Source organism: Odocoileus virginianus, chromosome 1, assembly GCF_023699985.2.
Source record: "Odocoileus virginianus isolate 20LAN1187 ecotype Illinois chromosome 1, Ovbor_1.2, whole genome shotgun sequence".
NCBI classification, from domain to species: Eukaryota; Metazoa; Chordata; class Mammalia; order Artiodactyla; family Cervidae; genus Odocoileus; species Odocoileus virginianus.
This window is the reverse complement of record NC_069674.1, coordinates 35,865,239-35,890,109: the sequence shown is the minus strand read 5'-3', so window position 1 is coordinate 35,890,109 and position 24,871 is coordinate 35,865,239. Positions and strand designations below refer to the sequence as shown.

The 24,871-nt window shown below is 38.6% G+C and overlaps 1 protein-coding gene across 1 annotated transcript in view; it reads right to left on the bottom strand.

Moving 5' to 3' along the window:
* Nucleotides 1–13,037, bottom strand: part of RALA (RAS like proto-oncogene A) — a 70,377-nt gene extending 57,340 nt beyond the window's left edge. The window contains exon 1 of the mRNA XM_020885357.2: nucleotides 12,845–13,037. The gene's annotated coding sequence lies outside the window, so the exon portion shown is untranslated. The remainder of the gene's footprint in view (nucleotides 1–12,844) is intronic.
* Between the last annotated feature and the right edge of the window lie 11,834 nt (nucleotides 13,038–24,871).

Here is a 24,871-nt window from a genome sequence, read left to right as displayed (position 1 = left end):
GTCTGACCTCCAAATAAGTGACTGTTGCTGTATTATTTTTAGAAGCTTATGACCAAGATGGTTAGGGAACTAACTACATGAAGGATGTGTCTGAATAGGCAGACGCTTGGGAAGCTGGCAAGGGAGTTGTATGGCTGCCATATTCAATTATTTGAAGAAAGGTACATGTGAGAATGACTATTCTTGATTCTGTCAACAGATGCACTGTTTAACAAGGGCTCAAAAACATATTTGTGTGCTAAGTGCTTCTCTAGAGAAAACAGGAATAAAGAGAAGCCACAAGATAACAGACAACAACAACAACAAAAAAAAAGATAACAGACAACAGTTTAAAACAAGGATGGATTTTAAAATTAAGACATCCAGAAATAACACATAATTTCCACAATACCACTACAAGTGTTTAAGCAAGGGCTAGTGGCCGAGGAGTTTTTGAGGAGATTTTTGTAAACAGTGGAAGAATGTATTAGCTGCCCTTTGAAGACCTGTTAAAACTCTGTAAAAGATGATATATTTTATACACAGTCCAAAATCAGAAGCTCTTGTTTCTGCATTTATTTTCACACTAAAAATAAATCCTAAAGAATACTGGAAAAGTATAGATGCAACACAAGAGCCACAGTATCCAAAATTATTTGTTTGACTTCATGATAGTACTTACGTATCAGTTATATGACTACTCAAGAGTTTAGATTGTAAATGCTCCGAGTGATGGAAAATATTTTCTTTTTTGAGCAGGAAAATCACAACTGCATCAATAGCATCGTCACCATCACCATACACTCAATGTCATGAAAAGGAACTGGGAATAAGCCTTACTTTAGGGGAAAAACAAACCGCTTTGAAGATGAATCATGTAACATATGGACACAGACAGAGCTTGAGAATCCAAGTAAATGAAAGAAGAGAGGAAGGAAACTAATTATAAAAATGCGTTTCAGCAATCTGTAGGAATGCAGGAACTCCAAGAGAGTTGGCTATAACCCCCACTCAGAGAGCTAAAGAAAACTACACAAAAAACACGCAAGAGAAGTACAGAAAAATCAGCCACAGTTATCAAGTTGTTATCATTGTTAATGTAGGTCCTCCCCTCACTTCCATGGCAGAGATACCTGGAATGTTTTAGCTTAAGCCAAATATCACCTGTATTTGGTTAGGTAAGAAAAAGTGCTACTAGTAAATGCTACTTTAATCAGCTAACAAATGTGATTTCCCCCTTAAACTTCAGATATTAATATCCTATTCATTACTTTTGGTTTAATTTCATAAAAGTGAGCAGAAAATGACCCGCTGCCCCTAAAGAGGCATAAACATGGTTTGTCTGCCAGCTCGCCCTCTTCTAGTGGGAACTACTCTCTCCTACCGCAGTTACAATGGGACCATATACGGGGGCAGGACGACAAGGCAGGACGAGAGACACAGGCTGGCCAGAGTACTCTACTCCTTAAAGGAGAGAGAGAGACAGGCTCTTTGATGAATCTGGAGATGAATGTGGCTACCACACAGTCTGCCAGGACAAAAAAAGCAGCAGCAGAGCTGGGGAAGGAGAGAAAGCCAGCACATTTCTGTTGTGCTTAAGGTAGCCTAAACTGGATTTCTGACTCTTACAACTCAAAGAATGCTAACGGTCTACAGGGTCTCTATTCGTTTCTTACAGCTTAGAAAGGAAGAGTTTCTCACTGCTTAATGGCAGAAAGAACATAAAGGGGTCTACACTGTCTTTGATTAGTTAGTCTTTAATTAATCTAGTACTTCAGTACTAGACATGTGGAAGAATTACAAACAGAAGACTTAGCTCTTATTCCAACTCTCCAAAAAGCCCCATGGCAAATTAGAAAAATTAAGCAAGGCTTGTGGCTAACTTCATTACACTCTAGGAGAAAATCTTTAAAAATTACAGATCTTAAGGACCTGTATCCAGAACTCAAAGAACTCTTAAGACACAGTAAGGAAAATAATTCAATTTTTAAAAACTGGGCAAAAGATTTCAGTAGACACTTCACTAAAGAAAACAGGTGGAAGACTAACAATAAGCACATGCAAAGATACGCTATCAGTCATTAGAGAAACGCAAATTAAATTCTCAAGATACTTATTTATACCCAACAGAACGGCAATGAAATTTTTTTAAATATGATTAATAATTGTTCATAAAGATGCAGAGACACAAGAATCCTCAAATATTGCTGGTGGGAATGCAAAAGTGAAGTGAAGTCGATCAGTCGTGTCCGGCTCTTTGTGACCCCATGGACTGTAGCCCATCAGCCTCCTCCATCCATGGAATTTTCCAGGCAAGAGTACTGGAGTGGGTTGCCATTTCCTTCTCCAGTGGATCTTCCTGACCCAGGGATCGAACACAGGCCTCCCGCATTGCAGGCAGACGCTTTACCGTCTGAGCCACCAGTGGGAATGCAAAATAATGTATTAAACATCAACCTATCACACAACCTAGAGATTTCACTTTACATTACCAATGAGAAATGAAAACACATGTCCACTAAAGACTTCTACATGAATGTTGATAGCAGGATTATTCATATAACCAAAAAGGGGAAACAATCCAAATGTCCATCAACCAGTAAAAGGATAAGCAAAATGTAGTATATTCATAGAATGGGAATTAACTGCAAAGGAGTATAAGAGATTTTACACTGAAGTGATGAATATGTTTTAAAACTGGATTATGGTAATGATTTACACAACTCAGTAAAGTTACTAAAAATCACTATAAATCTAAAATGAGTGAATTTATGGTATATAAATTACATCTCAAAAAGTTACTTAGAAAAAGTGAGAAGAGGCTACAGAAGTCAAAACAAGCAAGCAGAAATTATGAACCTTGACTGGTCCTGGATCAGGAGGAAAAAAACAGCTGTTAAGGACGATAGGAGGCAATTAACAAAATCTGAACTTGGACTAGATATTAGGTGATGTAATGAAATTTCTGCCAATTTTCTTAGATATTCCAGTAGTAGTATGGTAATACAGGAGAATCTTCACCCTCAGAAGATGTAAACTCAAGTACGTAGAGGTGAAATTTCATGTCTCCAACCTTCTTTCAAATAACTCAGAAAAATAAAAGCATCTACACTTAGAAAGGTAAAGCAAATGTAGCAAAACAATAATTGGTGAATATAAAGTGATTAGTAACTACTGGCTTTCAACAGAGTACTCTTATTAACTTTTCTGTAAACTTTTCAAGGCAGCAAAGACCTATTGTATAGCACAGGGAGCTACAGTCATTGTCCTGGGATAAACCATAATAAAAAAAAGAATGTGTGTGTCCATATATACATCTGAAGTATTTTTCTGTACAGCAGAAATTAATACAACATTGTAAATCAACTATACTTTAATTAAAAAAAATCTTTCAAAGCACAAAGTTGGGGGAAAAGAATACTCATTTTATATTCTCTCTTTAAACATTGTTTTTATTGAGGTGATACTGGCTTACGACATTATATAAATTTCATCTGTACAACATATGTTTCTACTCCCATATCCTACAAAGTGCTCACCAAGAATTTACTTTTCATCTGTCACCATACAGCTGATCCCCTTTCTCTTGTTTTGCCCTCACCCCTGCCCCTTCCCTTCTGATAACTAGTACTCTGTTCTCTGTATTTGCTTTAGCTTGATTTTTCCACTTTTTGTTTTCTTTTTCTATTCTAAATGAGTAAAATCAAAAGGTATTTATCTTTCTCTGACCTATTTCACTTAGCATAATACCCTCAAGGTACATGTTGTCACAAATGGCAAGCTTTCATCTTTTTCATGGCTGAGTAGTATCCTGTGGTATGTGTGTGTCTGTGTACACCACATCTTCTTTACCCATTCATCTGCTGACGGGCACGAAAGTTGTTTCTAAATCTTGACAATCATAAATAAGGCTATGTGAACCTAGCAGTGCATACATGTTTTTGAATTCATGTTTTCACATTCTTTGGATAAAGACCCAGAAGTGGAACACCTAGATTATATGGTAGCTCTATTCTAGACTTTTTGAGGAGTCTCCACACTATTTTCGATAGTGGCTGCACCAAAGACACTTGTTCCTTAGAAGAAAAGCTTTGACAAACCTAGACAGTGTATTAAAAAACAGAAACCTGTTGCCAACAAACCTTTGTTAACAAAGGTCCATATAGTCAAAGATATGGTTTTTCCAGTAGTCATGTTTAGATGTGAGACTTGGACCATAAAGAAGGCTGAGAGCCAAAGAATTGATGCTTTCGAGCTGTGGTGCTGGAAAAGACTCTTGAGGGTCCCTTGGACAGCAAGGAGATCAAACCAGTCGATCCTAAAGGAAATCAACCTTGAATACTCATTGGAAGGACTGATGCTGAAGCTCCAATACTTTGGACACCCCATGCAAAGGGTCAACTCATTGGAAAAGATCCTGACACTGGTAAAGATTGAAGGAAGGAGGAGAAGGGGACGACAGGTGATGAGATGGTTGTATGGCATCACTGACTCGATGCACATGAATTTGAGCAAACTCCAGGAGATGGTGAAGAACAGGGAAGCCTGGAGTGCTGCAGTCCACGGGTCGCAAAGAGTCAGACTTGATTTACTGACTAAACAACAACCAACAATATCTAAGGATGCCCTTTTTTCCGCATCCTTGCCAACGCTGTGGTTTATTGCCTTTTTGATAAAAGTCATTCTAACAGGTGTGAGGTGATATCTCACTGTGGTTTTGATTTGCATGTCCCTAACGGGTGACACTGAACATCTTTTCATGGAGCACTCTCATTTTAAAATGCAAATGTAATAGGACTCACTGATGTAGTTCTCTGTGCATTTTTAGAAAGAGGCACAGAGATGAGGTATACTATCATCTCTTTGGCTGATACAAAGATCAAATGAAATCATATACACAAAAGTGCTAGGTGTCAATTTAAAAGAATTTAGTCACTTACACTTTGTACCTTCCTAGAACAGAAACACAGAATTAAATCTAGCATCATATCTGATTACTCCTGTCTAAAACTGGAGTTCCTCAATTTTGTAGTCAACAATGTACGAACAATTCTTCAAAGCACTGTCAGTGTTCAATATGAATAATTCCCTTTCACCACTCTAATTTGGGTATTTTGTCTTTCTACTTACTACACCACAATCTGTTAACAGTGTACTTTTTAACAATTTAGAGTTTTAATGGCTTAAATTCAGACACAGTAATTTAAGACAGGAATCCTATTATGAATCAAAAGGACCGTTTACCTGGAAGTTCAAACAAAAAGCACTGAATTAAACGTTTAAAAAGTAAATTTATGTGAATTATAAATTGACAAATTCATCATTAAAAAAAACCAACCTCCCCATCCCCACCCCAATAAGCAAACGACATAAAAAGACAGTTGACAGGATAAAAAAAATCAATGACTAACGAATGTGCAAAAAGTTCAAACAGTTGTAACCAAATATATATACACAAACTTTAACAAAACAAAACCAAATATATACACACAAACTTTAACAAAACAAAATCAAGGGTGGGTTTAATGATTTGGGCCAAAGCAAAGGACAAGAAAAGATAGAGCAAAAAAAGAAAAGAAAAGATAGAGCAAATAACCAAGTTTTATTTTATTCTGAGGGATCAAGAAAGCTCAGCAAATAAGAATACATGAAGTAATAGACATAGAGAATTATTTTAGTTGTAACGTAGACATCTCAAATACTGAGGTCTCAAAGACTGACAGGGTAGTTATAAAGTTACCGATAGTCCAAGCACTAAGAGACTAAGGCTGGTGTCCCAGAAAGTTAAGATCTCAGAGGACGGGGATTTTCTGTCACAGCAAACTGTTTTAGGCAGAAAGATGAAGACGAAATGTCCTCAAACTAAAAAGATGGGGGCAGGGGAAATAAGGCAAAAAACAGGGAACAGAAAAGATCAGCCAACTGCAAGCCCAGATATCAAGGTAGCAGCATGTAGCAGAGGATGAGACCTGAGGCTCTTCAAGGCAGGAGAGCCCCCAGCCACCACCTGCCCAAGGCTGGACTGTGGACTAAGGAGGCAGCAAGACCCACAGAGAAAAAGGCAAGACAGATCCCAGCAAAAACTGGAGACAGACAACTGGCCACAGACCAAGAGCACTCACCTGTGGGGTGAGAGCTCCTCAACCTAGAGACCTGCCAGCATTTCTGGGACAACGAAGATGGACTTATAGGTCACACACTGGGATTTGAAGGGACTTCTAGGGAGGAGTTCTTGGCACAAGGGACAAGAAATTAATAAATATCCCATCACCCTGCACTCCTGGGAAAGGAAATAGAATGACTGAGACAGAAAATGAGATGTGGACTGCAAGTTCACAAAATGGACCTAGATAATCTTGAAATTATAAGAATCTACAGAAAATATGCTACTTGAGCTTTCTGGGTGAAGCAGATGGCAGTGAAATGAAAACATTCTCCAGAACATGGGAGACTGAGCACTGGTGTGTGTCCATAACTGCCATGCGAATGGAATGTGCCCAGGACATCAGCATCTGATTCCACACCAACATACACCTCCAGCCAGAGGCCTAGATCATTTATAAATGAATTCTGGAGGCCAAATGGACCCAAGCCCTACAAACTTGCCTACAATTACCCCACATCTGTGTACCATGGGCCACCCCATGGATAAACTCATCTAATTACAAGTCTGACTTGCCTTATTGACTAAGGACTTAAGCCATAATCACATCAATACAAGGTGAGCCTAATCTGCTAGGCACAGAAACCACTTAAAGACCATGAAAGCCTAGAAGGAAACGCTTAGATTTTCATAGACCTATGGCTGCTTTTAACCTGTGGCACCCATGACTTGCTGAGTGAAGATTACAATGAGGTTCGGAAGAATTATATGGAGAGGCAGGGACAGAACTTAGGGATGAACTGGGTATGAATGAACTTAGGTATGAACTGGGAAGCTAAGGATCAGTACCTCACCTTGATTATCATTACACTTTGCTGTTGCCCACTAGGTAAGACAAGCTTCCTGCCTCTTTTATCTATTAAGTATCACAGAAATAGTGAAGGACTGCAGTCGTGGCAAGCAATTTCCATAGTTAAATTAATATCTAGTGTAATCTTTATCTTTGTACATGCACAGAAGAGATAATACAATAAAACAATCAGCATCTCTGTCAAAGACACTTAACACCACTATTTAACATTGTTCTGGAGATAGTAATCAATGCAATTAGATATGACAGACAGACATATAAACACTGGAAAAGAAAAGGATAAAATCTTTATTTACAGGTGATATAACTATATATCGCAAAGAGTCAGACACGACTGAGTTATTGAACAACAAGTAACTGTATAGCTGGGCCAAAGAGAAGCAATGATAAAATACAATGGATAAGAAAATTCTGTTTATAATAGTAACAACAAAAGACAAAATACAAAATACCTAGGAATGAACCAGAAATGTTCAAAACTTATACAAAGTAAGTATAAATGATTCTGCAGAGACAAAAAAGTGGATTTAAGAAAATGAAAAGATTTCGCTTATTTAAGATTAAGGTGTTCTAAGTTATATAGTAAGTTTAATGTGATCTCAATAAAATAGTGAGCTTTTCAATGGACTTGGACAAACTGATACTAGAGTTCAAATAAAAAAATAAGACATGCAAGACTAGTAAGGAACACTGAAGAAGGAGCAATAGTGGGGAACTAGCCCTACCAGATATTGAATCATATACAAAGCCTTTATGATTAAAACAGTGTAGTACTTACTGGTACATGAATAGTCAGACATACAAAAGAATGAAACACACCCAATTGCATATGAAAATCTAGTACATGATAAAGGGGGCAAAGTTTTTTCTTAAAAGTGGCATTAGAACAACTGGAAAGTCATGTGGAAAAGATAAAATTAGATCCATTCCTTACATCAAACAGAAATAAACTCCAAATGGATCACAGAACTGAATGCTCTCTGTATTATAAATAAAATTATATTAGTACTGAAGAAAGCATGGCTAAATTTCTCTCTAACCTGTGGGTAGCAAAAAGGCTCTCTATGACTAAAAATCTAGATGCAATAAATTTAATATATTTTATTACACAGAAACAAATTATTGCAAGTCAAAAGAAAAAAAAAACACATGTACCACTAGCAATGCCAAAAGATAACTGGGCAAAGTATCTGCAATATATGGCAAAGTATATATTAATATATTAATATTCTTAAATATAAAGGAGTTTTAAACTCTGAGGAGAAAAGACCAAAATTTATTTAGAAAGTGAGCAAATAACACAAACAATTTTAAATATACAAAAAAATGGCCCTTAAACATATGGAAAAATTACAGTTCACTTCTAATATGAGAAATACAAATTAAAACTACACTGAGACACCACTTCTCATCCTTCAGATTAGCAGAAGCTGCGGTACTCGCATACCACAGGTGGGAATTCAAAACACTACAATCCTACAGGAGAGAAATTTGGCAAATCTAACAAATCTTACATATACATTTACCCTGAAGATATGCTTTCAACAATACAAAGAAACATAGGTTAGCATTATAATATCATCTGTAATTGAAAGATACTGGATATCACTTGTAGTGTAGTATGTTAGTCGCTCAGTCCTGTCCAAATCTCTGCGACCCAATGGACTGTAGCTCCCCAGGCTCCTCTGTCCATGGAATTCTCCAGGTAAGGATACTGGAGTGGGTTGCCATTCCCTTCTCCGGGCGATCTCCCCAACCCTGGGATCAAGCCCTGGTCTCCTGCATTGCAGGTAGATTCTTTACCATCTGAGCCACCAGGAATAAGGATGTCATTAAGAACTGAGGAAGTTTGGGAACTTCTGACAAAGTCCTGTGTAGGCTTTTAAGAATGCATGGGTACCTGTAGTTACGAGGTTACTATAGACTGTGGTCAACAAAATTTATAATAGGCTAATGAAGGCACTGTCCATAGTAGTATAAGGTAGATTTTATGGCAGATCACAAGGGGAGCAACTAGCCCAGTCTTGAAAGCTGTTTTTTTGTGTGTTGTTGTTTTGAGAGATGGGGTTGAGAGAAAAAAAAATAGAAACAAGATACAATTTTTGGAGAGGTATAAGCTAAACTTATATATGAAATTAAGGATAAAGGGAATTTGGATTTTATTAATTATCAAGAAGGAGGTGTGAAAGGGTTTTAAGCATGGGAGTATCAAGAATGCTCTAACCCCCAAAGTGTGGAGAAAAGACTGGGCAGGGAGACCCCAATCAGAGGCTGAAAGGCTGCTACAACAATCCAGAATAGATCCAGACAGGGCAGCAGAACTAAAGCATCTGCAATCACTCAGTAGCGGGGCAGCCTCATTTTCAATGGATTACTATGCTAGCTTCTCAACTGCGCAAGAAAGCAGAGATCCTGAGGTTTAAAAAAATACAATCATGATCTATTTAGAAACTGGGGATCTTTGCGCCACCTTCACAATGTATTTGGGGGTAGAAGTCACTTCATAACCTTGCTGTGTTTTATTCTCCAAGATGACATTGACAAACGCTGGTATTTAGTTTCAATAAGTGAATTCTGCAATGAAACTGGATCCCAGGCTTCAAAGAGATTATGTGTGTCAAGCAGTATGTCTGTCTACTGAATCTGATACAGGACTCTAGCTGTGGCATATTTAAGAATACTAATGTATTTTGTGGAAGCCTGCTTTTTGGGTCAGAGAGTATACCCTCTGATGTTGAGAAATTAAGTTTTCACCTGCAGATGTACTAAGTCAAAGATGCAAATTCTTTTCTATAATTTATTCAAACATCTTTAAGAACTCAAGAGCTTTAATTTTGCTTTTCCTATATTGTAACCAAATCCCTATGAGTGCAATAAAGTAGTAAGAAAGATGTTTTAGAGCTAAAAAAAAAAAAAAAAAAACTGTTACTAATGGGGGCTGGAGGATAATTTCCTGTATCTCCTTCGGTCCAAGAAAGAGCTAAAAAACAAGATTTCAGGAAAGGTCACTACAAACAAGCCTCCTCCAACAGCCTTCTTAAATAGGGACTATTCAGCTACTTGAAAGGTAAAAAGTAATCATCAAACACCAAAGCTGAGTTCCTGATGGCCTACTCTCCCAGGACACTTACACGAACAGTGCCCCACCATTTTTTCCTCACGGCACGCGCAGAAGAGGATAACATATGAAAGGTCATAAACAGAAGACTGGCTGCTGTCTGAAGCCACCTGGCCAGGGTCAGTGGTTACCCCAGGCCCCATTTGATGGCCAAAAATACTGAGGAGATCAATATCTTTGCTATCTTAAAGCTCAGCTAAATCAAAAATTGAATTTTTTTCTCAGTCTTTTAAGGATTAATTGCAATAGCCCATGCTCTAAGCAATTATTACTTCAAAATCCTGACAACGTTACTCACTAGTGCCCAGCTTCCAGCAATTAACTTCACTTAGCCTTGGTAAACTATGGAAAAGTTACCTCCTGTAGTGTGGAGATTAAAAATAATACAAGTTCTTATCACAGTGCTTGGCAGGCAATCAATGCTATTACCAAGAGGGTTGTTAAAATAAGGGAAATCTGACCTCTGTATAGTGGTTACGTCACTGAGATAAGAAACTGCAGGCTTCGGTCTCAGTGTCTAAAATGAAAAATTTCATAAAACAATGAAAACCATGAACCATTTCCCTACTTCTTCAAAGTCACAATCTTTTCCCCATGAATACTCACAGCCTCTTAATCCAATATTTTAAAAGTAACTGTCTTTGCAATCCATGTACATGTGCATATTACAGTGGTACACAGATACAAGAAGTGATACTGCTACATTTATTTCTGTTCTGCAGAAGCAAAGCTTGGAAAACCAGTGCAGGACCAGACCTTTGGAGAGAAAAGAAGGCATCAGCGCTTTTTTATCTCAGCCTCACTACAGTGAAAATAACCCAACGATCCACAGGCAAAAATTATCTCCCTGCTCAAATGGTAGACAATATTCTTTCCTACAATTAGCCCCTTGTCCCTGAAAGCCCTGCAAAGAAAGTGTTGTATGAAGAATTACTTCAAAATAATCGACACAGATGACTGCACACTCAGCAGACACACGGGTGAACAGCATCTGGATCGCTGAAAAATCGTGTGAAAGTGGCTATTGGTAAGTCATGTCAAGGTCGTAACAAGAGGACTTATTATGTCAGACTTCATGTACCCATGGGGAAAAAATGAGCCTTATAAGCAATTTTGCGATGTACCACACTATCCCAACAGTGGTAACTCCTGATTTTCTCAGTTTGATTAGATAGGGTATGGTTACAAACTCCAAACACAATTTACTATCACCAGGAAATCCTGATAATCCTGGGCAAAAAAGCTCAAGTGGTAAACATTTCCCACTGAATACAAGTTATTATAATGACCAATCACAACATCCCAAATATAATTTTAATCTTTCAGAGGAGGAGAGTTTGGAAGGATGGGCAAACGATTCTTCTTGATTTGTCCTTTGACCATACTGAAGAACGGAAAGACAAAGCAAAATTTGCATGTGCCCAAAAACTGAAACAAAAACACAAACAAAAAACCTTAGCCCAACAAAATAAATGACTACTAGAAGGCAACTGTGAGGTCACTTATACATTCATTCACTCGGTGAAGAACTGTGTGAATAACTTCTATATTCTGGGCACATGCCATGTAAGCACAGGGATGAGAAAGACATGACTCTGACCCTTAAGAAATTAAAAAACTAAAAATAGTGTTTTAAGAATCACAAGTCATTTTATAATATCGCATTAATATAGACAAAAACGTAAGCTAATAAGACACATTGAAATATACTAATAAACATAAGCTGAGAGGAATACCTTTCCTTCAGTGGAAATGAATTTACTAATGAAATGTGTTATTCAATATGTGGAGCATGATTAAAATCGGAATTTATTTCCAGGGCAAGAATTAACTCATGACACATATTTTACAACGATCCTCTCCCCGCCCCCCCGCTCCCGACACAACTGGTAAATTAGGTGCTTTTGAGCTGGACAGGTAGGGCGTGGTCCCGGAGTTCTCAAACAACGTCAACGACACTTGGATGAGCTCTCACAAGTCTGGACATGCAGGCTCCCGAGAAAAGGCCAGTCAACTCCCTGATTCTCCCTAAACCTTGAAACAACACTGCCACCTCTCTGCGCCGTCACCTCCGCCCACTTACACACAGATACCCAGCCTGGAGCACACATATCACATCTTTCACTTTTGGAAAACCTTTAGAACGAACCACCGAGGAAACACCCCCTTGCTCAAAACACCCTTATCGCGTCCTCGTTTCAGAGGCTTGATTCTTGACCAGTGGCTAAACCTGTACAAGAGCCCAGGACCAGTTATTTAGTTCAGTGCGGACCATCTAATGACTTCAACCTGTAAAACCCATTCCTTTAACTGGCACAAAACCCCACCAGAGATGCTTAAAAAGCAACTGCCCGCAAACAGACAAGGAGTGAAAGAAAGGGAAGGAGGGGAGAGGGGCGGAGTGAGGCGCGGGGACTGCGGCGACGGGTCCCCCAGGTCGTGGGCACCGCCCAGGCGGGGACCTCGGCGCGGCGAGCAAGAGATACAGGGTGACCTTCCGACGAGGCCAACTCAACGGGGTGCCGGGCTCGGGGGACCCCGCCGCAACCGCCCGCTCTCGGGAAGTGCACTAGCCCGCACAGCAGCGAACACGGCGCCTCGGATTCCAGCTCGGGCTCGTCCCGCAGCTGGTTCCTGGGCAGAACGCGGGAGGTGCAATCTCGGCGTCCGGGCCCTGCGCCTGGGCCTCGGATCGCCGCCGCCCAGACACACCCCCGCCGCCGCCCGGACGGCCCCAATCCCTCCCGGGTCGGCCCTGGTGGGCACCGCTCACCTGCACCGCAAGCCGGTCAGCCGCCCCGTGGGCTCCGGAAGCCGCGGCTGAGCTGGCTCCAGCCGGATAGTGCTCCGCTCTTGTAGTCTAGGAGGCTCCGCGCCGGGAGCGGCAAAAAGAGGAGTCCGACAGGCGGCGGTGGAGCCTGGGCGGCAGGAGGAGGTGGAGGAGGACTCCGGGCGCTCGGCTCTCGGGAGATCCACCCTCCTCCTGGCCGCTCTGCAGCAGCTGCCGCCGATCACTTCCGGGGCGCTGGGGAGTGGGGCGGGGCCGGCTGGGAAGCAACTTCCTGTCTGCGAGCGGAGAGGAGGGTGGGGGACCGGGTCTGGAGAACAATGGCCGGAGGTCGCGGGCTCTCCCGTGTCCAGTCTGAGTGTTGAAGGCGGGCTTCACGGCCTTTAGGGCGGCTCCACCCCCGGCTCTCTGCGCCAGCGAGGTGAAGTCACCTCCCGGGGGCCCGGGAGTGGCCGCGGGCCTAGCAGAGTTTCCCGGATCTCGGCGCCACGACGTCCTTGTCTCTCTTCTGGGGACCAGGAGGGGGTTTTTGGAAGGAGGGGGGAGAGCGGAGGCCGCCATCTTGCTTCTAGAGGGCAGCCCCTTCTCCCGAGGCGTCCTAGGGTGGAGGCAACTCTTCTGTGACCGGGGTTTCCCGAGTGGAGCCGGCGACGTGGCTCGTCGCGGGCCGAATCCCGGGAGATGAGTCAGTCGCCTGCCCTGGCTGGAAGGTCTGGTGGCCGCCCTGGGCCTCCTATCCTCCTGCTGATCCCTAGAGAACTGGCATCGGCGGATAGTCGGATCCTTTGCTGAGGATTCCCGAGCCTCCTACGACACTGCGGCTCTGATGTCTGGTGTGGCATTGAGATCAACCCGCAGCCCCATCGTGTAATTTGGGAAGCTAAATTGGAAGTAGTTCCACTAAATCGTTTGCTTTATTTAATCCATCCACAGGTTCGAAATAAGAGCGTTAGACTAATATCCGTTAGTCTTGTCTCTTGATATCTAACTCCCTTCTCCTCCAGCCTCCCCACCCTCCAACTGAGTATCAACTCAGCTCTTGACACAGTCCATTCAAAGGATGCCCACTCTAATGAAAACAAGTAACTATGGTTGGAAGTGTAGTATATCAAGGTATAGAGAGAAAAGAATGGATGAGTTTACTGAAACTGCCTTAAGCTTTTAAAGGGGATTTTACAGCACCAAAAAGGGGTGGGTTGGCAAATCCAGATCCTGACAAAAAAGGACGTGCAGCAAAGGAACAAATAGTATTGAAAAGTCTGAGTAGTAATTACAGGACTTAAAAGTTCAAGCCTGGGCTGCTGAAAAAGATGAATCTGAAGTAGCAGACAGGAGCCAAACATGAACCGTCTTATGCTGTGCTGAGGCAATGATTAGAGGAATGACCTTGGACAGATTGATAATACAATTTAAATTGGTGGGGGATAGATTAGCTGAGGGGAGGATCAGGGCAGGCAGAGAGCTTGTAGACCAGGGGGCATTATAGAAATCTAGAGAAAAGAATCATAATGTGAGTGGCAGTGAACAAAGATGAATTCCTAAAGTACAGAATGCCAAATGAACTGGTTATGACAATTGATTCGTGGGGGGCAGGTGTCTGCTGGGTAAAAGAATGGAAATGACTGTAATTCTGCCTTGTCCTGCTTTTGGGGGGAGGATAAAGGTGTATTTTACAAATAGGGAAGGATTGGGATGGGGTGGGGTGTAGAAAATAAGTGCCATTTTGGACCTGGTGGATTTTAACTGTGGATGGTGCTGTCTAATGGCAGTTGCTATATATATATCTAGAGCTCTGGGTAGGATGTGGTATGAAGTAACAAACACCACAGGCTTGTATTACCACATTCAAGCCAACTGTGCAGTCTCACTTCATTAAGCACAGATTTAAAACCACTTCTCCTTTCTTCCTACTTTTTCTTGGGAAAAATGGTGAAATATTATATTAAAAAAAAATCCCCATGTGGTGATACATACTTAATGATCTTCCGAGGACAATAAAAGTTAGGCTTGGGCCAAGTGCTAAGTCGATTCAGTCATTACTCTTTGTGATCCCACGAACTGTAGCCCACCAGGCTCCTCTGTCGGTGGGAGTCTCCAGGCAAGACTATTGGAGTGGGTTGACATTCTCCAGGGGATCTTTCTGACCCAGGATCGAACCCACATCTCCTGTGTCTCTTGCATTGCAGGCAGATTCTTTAGCACTGAGCCATCTGGGAAGCCTATAAAAGTTAGGCTTGCAAAAGCTGAATATGACAATTAGAACTAGTATAGCATAATATTTTTTAAGAGTCTTTTTTTGATATTTATTAAAAGCAGATGAGTATTTATTTACTTGGCCCCGTGGTACACCATTGGGGATCATAGTTCCCTGACCAGGGATCAAACCTATGTCCTCTGCTTTAGTAGTACAGAGTCTTAACCACTGAACTGCCAGGGAAATCCCTATCTTTGTTACTTTAATTAAATTGAAAAAATTTAATAATTGACAAGGCATTAGTTAAACTGGCCATAGATGGAGGATTGAGGATGGTAGACTGCACAGATATCTGTTGAATGGAGAACTAGAAGGATGATGACTTTCAGAAGAGTGAACAATGGAAACACAATGAAAGATAACTTCAAGTTAATTAGTTAGCCTGTCTCAGCTGCTTCTTGGTTGTTTACAGCTATGCTAACCTACCTTAAAACAGTCAGAAATAGAATGGATCATTTTTGAGCAGAGGCTTCAGAAAGTCACATGTAGCAAAAGCCCTATAAATAGTAGCTACAGCAACAAACCAAAGACTAATTAACAGCATTTTTTAAATACACAAAAAAATAAACTCTCACCTTTAGTTCTTAGATTATTCAAATACATTATTCTCAATTTTCCTGGAATAGAATTACATTTAGGTGTAGTAAACAACCATGTAATGGATAATATACTGAACTCGAAATGAGAACAATGATCTTGAGGTCCAAAGTTCTTTTCACCATATGACCCCAGCAAAGTCATTTAACCTCTCAGTGCCCTAGTTTCTTTGACTATAAAATAGAGTTAATAATAACTTTCTACCAGTCTGCCTCTCAGAGATATTACAAGAAAGGACATATTATATATTGTTTTAAAAGCTCTTTGAGGTGCTTGGATGAAAGGGCATAATGGTAAGTATATGTTATTAATAATCAGCACTAATATCCAGTAGAATGCATGAGCATTTCGAAATTTGCTTCCTGGACAACTCAAAGAACATGAAGGATTCTGTTTTAAAATATACTTGGATTTCTTCTTGACTTGTTGATTTAATTTTTCTTGTTTATAAACCTACCTTATGTATGAGGAGAAAAGGTAAGAAGTTTTAGTAACTATAATTCTTACATTTGCTTGTAGCTAATTATGCTTTTGGGAGAAGTATAAGGTATATATGCTTTTGTCAGAATCATGTTTTAGAATTAACGATCAGTCTACTGCAGTCATTTAACTGGAATTTTCTATTAAAGCATTACTCACATCCCCATAGAATAGTAATTTACATGTAGTTACATGTTTGAGGTATGACAGTAAGTGCATTCCTGTAAATCTGTCATTTTCATCATTGTTTAATCAAAATTATATAATACATAGTCCTCTGAGGTCTTGTCCAGCATCTATCTCCAAAATAGATGAAATTTTGCCTCTTAGATTGCTGCCTTCAGTATTTCTCTTTTGAAAGGTGTATGTGTATATAAACATAAATGTAAATATATTCATGGCTATATAATGTGCATATTTATTTTTAGATACCTGCTTATATATCAATTTCTAAAAAATATATTAATGAACAATAGATATATATAGTAATAATAAAACCCTCCTAGATGTATTGGGAGTAAGGTGAGAAAGTAGTTGGTTACTAGCAGTTTATCCCTATTGGTGGAAAAAGAACTCAAAATACATGTTTTATTATTAGTAGAGTTGTAAATATTGTCTGTAATACCCATGGCATATTAATATTTGTATTTGATTTTGTTTTCATAACAACTTTGTAAGACATGCATTGTTAAAAAAAAAACAGGCTCAGAGGGTTTGAAAATTTGCCTAAGGGCTGTAAGACTTGCAACAAATTGTCAAGTAGCCAAGTCAAACTCAATCTCTTATCCTGAGACTCTCAAATTAGCCTTCTTTCTAGGACTTCATAGATTGCTACCAGCTTGATATGGCAATTATGTGCATTTCTGGCTTATGATTGATTGCCTGTTAGAATCTCAGAAATCCAGCCAAACTTAAATTTTTAAAACTTAACCTGGTATTCTTATGTTTATGGCGATGTCTTTACCACCTTGAAGACAGACATTTTGTTTTATTCGTCTTCATGGTGTCAAGCGTAAGACATCAAAATATTTTAGGGATAAAAATAAAAAGTATATTTTGATGATTGGTTGAATAAGGAAAAATATATGATCACCTTAGAAACTTTTAGGTGTGTGTGTCCATTTTCAGCACATTTAGGTAAAATTTTGTTTTGATTTGTTTTTTAGTTTATGAGACTCTGTTTCCTGCATCACTCGTACTGACATTAGGCCTAAAGGGGTAGGTTTACATAGGTGCTATGACAGTCACTTGTATAATAATATTTCTGATGTTTCTGCCCTAATGTTGTGGCCACTGTAGTGAGAATGCATAAAGAATGGAGGTCTGACATTTAGACTTTATAATCCTGCCCTTCATTTCCACTTTTGTGGACCACGTATTTCTACACTTGTTCTGTTGGGATTAAAGGCTAAGACCACTAGATCAATGGTTCCCAAGTGTGACTGCTCACCTTCAGAACCACCTGTACAGACAGTCCTTGATTTTATGATGGTGTGAAAGCAACACATGTTCAGTGGAAACCATACTTGGAGTTTCGAAGTTTGAACTTTTCCTGAGCTAGCCATATGGGTACGATACTTTCTCTCATGAGGCAGCTTCCAGTCAGCCGCGTGAACACAAGGGTAAATAACTGCTCTATCTCCAACCATCCTGTGCCCAGACAACAATTTAGTTTTTCATCTTGACTACTGTAGTCAATAAATTACATGAAATTTATAAAATAGATTTATTATAAAATAAGTATTCATGTTAGCTGATTTTTCCCAACTGTAGGCTAATGTAAGTGTTCTGAGCACATTTATAGTAGACTAAGCTCAGTTATGATGTTCACTAGGTTAGATTTTTGACTTATGTTATTTTCAATTTATGATAGATTTATTGACCCCATTTTTTTATAACCCCATAATTTATAACTCCATCATAAGTTGAGGAAGATATGTATAGCTTTAAAGGAAATTCAGATTCTTGAGTCCCATTCTAAACAAAGTAAGTCTTGGGTAAAACCTTATATGTATATTTATATAAATTTAAATATATAACAAATAGAAATAGTTCAGCTATAGCATCTTTCTTCAAATTCTAATCAGTTAGGTTTGGGAATTTCTGGTTTACTAACTTACCCAATATCACCCAGAACCCTAAATAGAGCCAGAAATGGACTCAAATTTTATGAATCTGAGTTAAGCACTTTTCACTGGACTTTTGCTGTCCTTTCACTGACTATGTATGATGGGGTAGGATGGGAAAGTGAAGGAAAAATAGCAATTCAGTTGAAAATTTTTTTTCTACCATATTCTGTTGCATAGTTTTTGGATTAAATGAGTTAGTATCTGTAGAGTACTTAGAACAGTATCTGGCACATGTCTAGTACATGTAGGTGAAATGTTAAATGAGTAGGTTAAATGTTAAATGAATGCTGTTGTCTAATTAGAGCATTTACTTTGCTGAGGGTTAATGAGGTAAAATTGAATTAGATATAAACCTTTTCTATTTGGAAAAAAAAGGTGTACAAATAACAGTGGCATCCTCGGCTTTTCTGTATGTGTATTTTGGAAGCCCTGAATTGTTATAGTTGAAAATATCTCTATACTGCTTCTTTTCATCTTTTTTGACACATTAAGAGAAATGTTAGGAATAATACTTATTAAATGAAGTTTTGGATTTGCAGCTATGTAGTATTTTTATATTCTTTTATTTAAGATGTAATTACAGTTAAAGTGCATTGGATGATGTATTTTGGGCTTCCCTGGTGGCTCAGATAGTAAAGATTCTACCTGCAATGTGGGAGACCTGGGTTGGAAAGATCCCCCGGAGCAGGGCATGGCAACCCACTTTAGTATTCTTGCCTGGAGAATCCCCAGGGACAGAGGAGCCTGGCGGGATACAGTCCATGGGGTTACAAAGACTCGGACACAACTAAGTGACTAAGCACAGCACAGCACAGCATGATGCATGTTATACTGTCCTCCTATCACTGAATTAGCTCTAAAATTGATTTTTACTATTGTGAAATCAAGTATTCATTTTTTAGAAGCCATTGTCTGCTTGGATTGATCTTGGAAATGAAATATTTCCCTTGAATTAGGGAATAGATATGCTTGGTTCTATTTAATGTCCTTACTTCTCTTCAGGTTTCTTTCATAATCTTTCAACCTTGAATAAGTTTTTATACTTTTTAACTATAAATAAAATTGTGCATTTTTCTCACCAGTAAATGAAGAATCCATTTTGATATTTTAAAGAGCTCTTGATTACATTTTGACAAAAGTCTGTGAAAATATACCTCTGGTTAGTCAAGACAAGTATAAAAGTCCTACTGGTAGGGAGGTCTGGAGAAAAAGTAGTGTGGCAGCTTCTTTTCAACAGAGAATTGAGACAGGAGCACCAGAAGAGGAGAAGGGAGGCAGTCCTTTTTCTAAAAAGGTTTATCTCTAAAAGGTAAAAAAATTTAAAAGCATGTTTTGATGGGGAGTAATAGGGTTGGTATAAATAAATACAATACAGATGTCTAGATATGGAGCAGATTTTTTCTTGAGTAAAGAAAAAATGAGGTTCTACTTCCATTAATGGTGAGTAGCTTGTATCACATCAACCATTCCATAGGTAACATTTAATAAAGTCTGGACAAAATAGAAGAAAGCAACTATATGTAGGCACTGAAAAGTGATCAAAGCAGGCAGAAATTGGATGGGAGTCAACAGTTGGAAGAAAGGAAGGCCATTGGATGAATTCTTCCCTCTTTATAACTCTTTACCTCAGGGCAGGCTCCAGGCAGCATCATACAGAGAGCTAAGGCTCAGAAACTTGTAATCTGGGGTATTCAAAGTTAATGCTTGGAGCAACCACAGCTGAAATGTTACGGAGAATATTCCAGTAAGGAGAGAGCCACAGAAAGGCCCCACTTAGGACTACAAACTCTGGCTGAAATCTGGCTCAACTCTGTTCTATGTATGTGCAGGGCAGAATCCAAGCAGCTTGTACAAGGCTAAAAGAACTGACAAGAGTTTTCAGCTGCTGCCCAACATGGACAGGTAGTTTAGAGTTTGAGTTCTGCGAAGCTGTCAACTAAAACAAAAATCAATATTCTTGAGAAGAACATAACAGAGTTTACAGGCTCTGCAATGTATTATTCACCATGTCTGGGATGCAATCCAAAATTACCACACAAAAGAAGAAACAGGAAAATATGACCAGTGCTCAAAGGAAAAGACAATCGAGATCAATCCCAGGATGCCTCACATGCTGTAGTTAGCTAACAAGGATTTTAAGGCAATTATTATGACTGCACTTAAGGATGTAAAAGAAAATTTAATTTTAATGGGCGAATATATAGGAAATCTCAGCAGAAATAGAAAGTAAAAAGAAACAACCAAATGAAAATTCTAGAATAAGGTGTTAAAATACCTGATATAAAAAACTGACAGGATGGGTTTAACTGCAGATGGCGATAGCAGAAGAAAGAATTAGTACCCTTAAATACAGGTCAATAGAAATTATCCAATCTGAAAAAAACAGTAGAAAGCTTGGGAAAAAAATGAGCAGAGCCCCAGTGAGTTTTTGAACAACATCAAGCAGACTCTGTATAACTGGAGTGTCCTAAGGTGAGAGAGAGAGAGAGAAAGAGAATAAATGATCAAAAATTTGAAGAATCAATGGCCATAATATTTACAAATTTGGTGAAATATCTAAGATACTTGGCAAACACCAACCAGGATAATGAAGGCACATCATACTGAAACTACTGAAATTAAAAATGAAAGACAACATATTTAAAGCAACCAGAGAAAGTCAGTACATTGTGAACAAGGCAACAATGATATGTAATGACAGCTGACTTTTAATCAGAAGTCAGAAGGTAACTGAATGGTATAAAGTTCCAAAAGAAAGAAGACATTAGAACTCTATACCTATTTTATACCTAGTAGAAGTATCTAGAATTTTATACCTAGCAAAAAATACTCTTTAAGAATGAAAGTGAAATAAAGGCATTTTAATATGAATGAAAACTAAGAGAATTAATGGCCAGTAAGCTAGCACTACCAAAAATGCTAAAGAAATATTTAATACTACATACCAAACAGAAACCTTCATATTTTAAGTAGTAGTTTGTGTTTGCCAAGAGTCAAACCTGGAACAAAGTTTCAATTGAAGTAGTTTATTGGGTAATATTATATGCTGAATTATGTGCCATATCCCCTGCCCCTGCCAGATTTATATGTTGAAGTCCTAATCCCCAGCACCTCAGAATGTAACCTATTTGGAGGTAAGGGCTTTACAGTGTTGATTAAGTAAAAATTAGGTCTTCAGGGTAGGCCCTAATCCAAAATGATGGATGTCCTTATAAGATGAGGACATTTAGGCATGTGGAAAGACAGCAGGAATGTGTGTGCACAGGAGTGACCACATAAGGACACATAAAGGAGGAGGCCATCTACAAGCCAAGGAGAGAGGCCTTAGAAGGAACTAAACCCGCTGACACGTTGACCTCAGGTTTTTATTCTCCAGAACCATGAAAAATAAATTCATGTGGTTTAAGCCATCCAGATGGTTGTATTATATTTTATTATGGCAACCTTAGCAAACTAATACATTAGGGAATACTAGGAAACATGGTAGAGAAGTAGAGATGGAAGAGAAAGGCATCCAGTAAAAGGTATATTATTAAGCTCTGTGGGCACTCCTTCGTAAAGGTCTGAGGGAATGGTGCTAAAGATCAAAGTAATTAAGGGGACAAGCTTTTGGAGTCCGGCAGATATAGATTCAATCTCACTTCTTTATTCATCTGTAAAATAAGGATATCACCACTTAATGAGAATAAAATAACACAGTCCACTTAAAACCTTTAGCTAGTATTTGATATATTTTATGTGCTCAATTAGTATCATTATTTTATTATTTGATTCCATGACAACACTGTGAGATTAGTATATGGGATAATTTTTTTATTTTGGATAATTTCTTTAAAGTATTTACAGTAATTAAAAATCATTAAAATTTAAGTTATGTTGGGAATCTGAACAGTATTATGATTGACTTATAGTGTTTGGTACAGTGTCTTAGTAAATATTCAGCATATTAAATACTTTATTATATTCAATAATAATTCATTTATATATGCATGATTATCATGTCAGTGGAGCTGAGCCATACTGAAATTATATTTCTCTGTGTTCTGAGTATCCTGCTGCTACAATCATATTCTGTAAAGTATAATAGATACATATTGTATCAGTGATGCTTGTCAGGTGTTTCTTCCTCTAAGTGCCAAGGTTTGGAAGGGGACTTTTGGTGAGTCATCATCTTGGTGTCTTGTGGTGACAGGTGACCTTATTGTCTGCCTACTGCCTCCAAGCATGGCTTCCTGAAATAAGGCTACAGTTCCCTAAATGGTGACTGGTTGCAGTGGTTTTGTTATTGCTGTAGACGCTGTCACATTCCTGGAATTACCCTTGATAGACCTCCTGGCAAACAGGAAAATATTTTATAACAGAGATGTCAGGTACTCAAGCAAATTACCTTTAATTATGAAAAACACAAAGACTCAGAATTAGTGATCAAAATAGATTAATTTTTTATTAGCAGTAAAGAGGGATAAAATTTTAAATACAGAAATTTTATCTTCACATTAAAAATATTCAGATCATATAACTAAGACTGAAAAACCCAATTTACTTCAAAATTTTATTAAGGGCCTGTTGAGAGCACATTTTTAAATAGTTTTATTTTTATTAAAGATGAGTTTAATGATTTCAACAAAAGATAAAATCAATTTATGTTTATAACTGGTAGTAGGAATTGGAAAATTAAAAAAGGAAGGATTGGAGGGACTTCCTCCAAAGGAAGGATTGGCAGTCCAGTGGTTAAGACTCTGAGCTTCCACTGTAGGAGACACAGGTTCAATGGGGAACTAAGATCACATGCCATGGCACAGCCAAAAAAAAAAAGAATTTGATTTTATGTTCATTCATTCATTGAACAGATATTTATTAAACAGTAAATACTACCAAGCACTACTCTAAGTATTATAATCACAACTAAAATACACTAAAAAAGAAAGAAAAAATTACCACCCTTACATTTGAAAGAAATGTCAATAACACATTCAGAAAAAATTATGAAAGAGTAATGACCAAGAAACAATGCCTTATGTCTGCAAATGTCAAAGAAACAATCAATTAAACCCTCGATGATGGTCAGTGATAGCTTAATTATTTTCAACTTGGAAAATAATTTACCAAAAACCAAAAAAATAAAAAGAGAAACAACCACACATTACAAATACTAAGAAAACCACTAAGGCAATAATTGAACAGAACAGTCAAAGAATGGTGTCTATTTAAAAACTTTTAAACCACATGCCAACAAGCAATCCCAATCTATTATCTGTTCCAATAAGATAAGATTCCAGGAATAGAACCAAATAAAAGTTAAGAGAAAAATGTAACTGTTACTGAATATTCTCACATGTCTGGTGGGTTCCCTTGGATACCTGTTATACCCCTACTGTGTGTTCAGGAATTCTGTTTCTTCATTCAGAGGAATCATGCTCTGGCAAATTGAGTCATATAAACTAAATTCAAGAGACATAAACAAGCCAGACTGATTGTGTCACTTTATTTGTTAATACCTTTACAGAGGACAGAATCCTCCTAGACATTCAAGACAACCTTCCCAGAAAAAAAGGCACTTCAACGAATTTAAGGAAGTCTCCTTAAGACTGTGGGAAAACAAAAAGAATTATCCTGTGGAATGCTGTTCATTTAATACATGTCTGTTGAGATTGGAGGGCATCACAGACTCAATGGACATGAGTTTGAATAAACTCCAGGAGTCGGTAATGGACAGGGAGGCCTGGCGTACTGCAGTTCATGCAGTTGCAAAGAGTCCGACATGACTGAGCGACTGAACTGAACTGATTGAGCATTTACTCAATATATGTCCAGCACTTTACTAAATGCTGAGGAGTCAGATTTTAGTAATATCTATTCAACCATTCAAAGAGCTCACAAGCTAATGAGGCAACACTGAGGAGTACCTGTAACATGCTTTGTGGTGGGTACCAGGGAAACACAAAGTTATTATCTCAGCCTTGGGAGAATGAGTAATGGTTTTCCTAGTGATGATACTTTAGTTGAATTTAAAGGAGGAGACAGTGGAAAACATTCATTCCAGCCACAGCAACAAATTTACAAGCACATGGAGCTTTAGGAAACAGCATTTGTTATTATCACTGATGTGTGAGGTCATCTGACAGATGATGACATTGGAAATGAAGGCTAGGACCAGTTGTTTCAGTCATGAGGAGACATGCAAGAGAACAATAAGATCAAACTTGTGTTTTAGAAAGACCTTTCTGGCAATGCTATGGAGGACAGGGGAGCAATGGGAAGTAAGAGGGTATTCTTACAGCCTAGGCAAAAATTGAAAGGCAGTGGAAGTTAAAATCCATGAATTGTACAGCTGTTTCTGAGCCTAATTGAGTGTTCAGCTAAAGGAAGCTTCCCCGCCCTCCCCAGGATAGTGTTAGCTACACACCAACAAATATATCTGCACTGATTCTTTTTCTCAAAACCATCCAAACAATAAGCAGACAATTAACTCCACGTTTGTCTCTTATTAGACACTAGATCTCTGTCTCTTCATGGAGTTCAGGAGAAAATCTAAATAAACCAATGACAAGA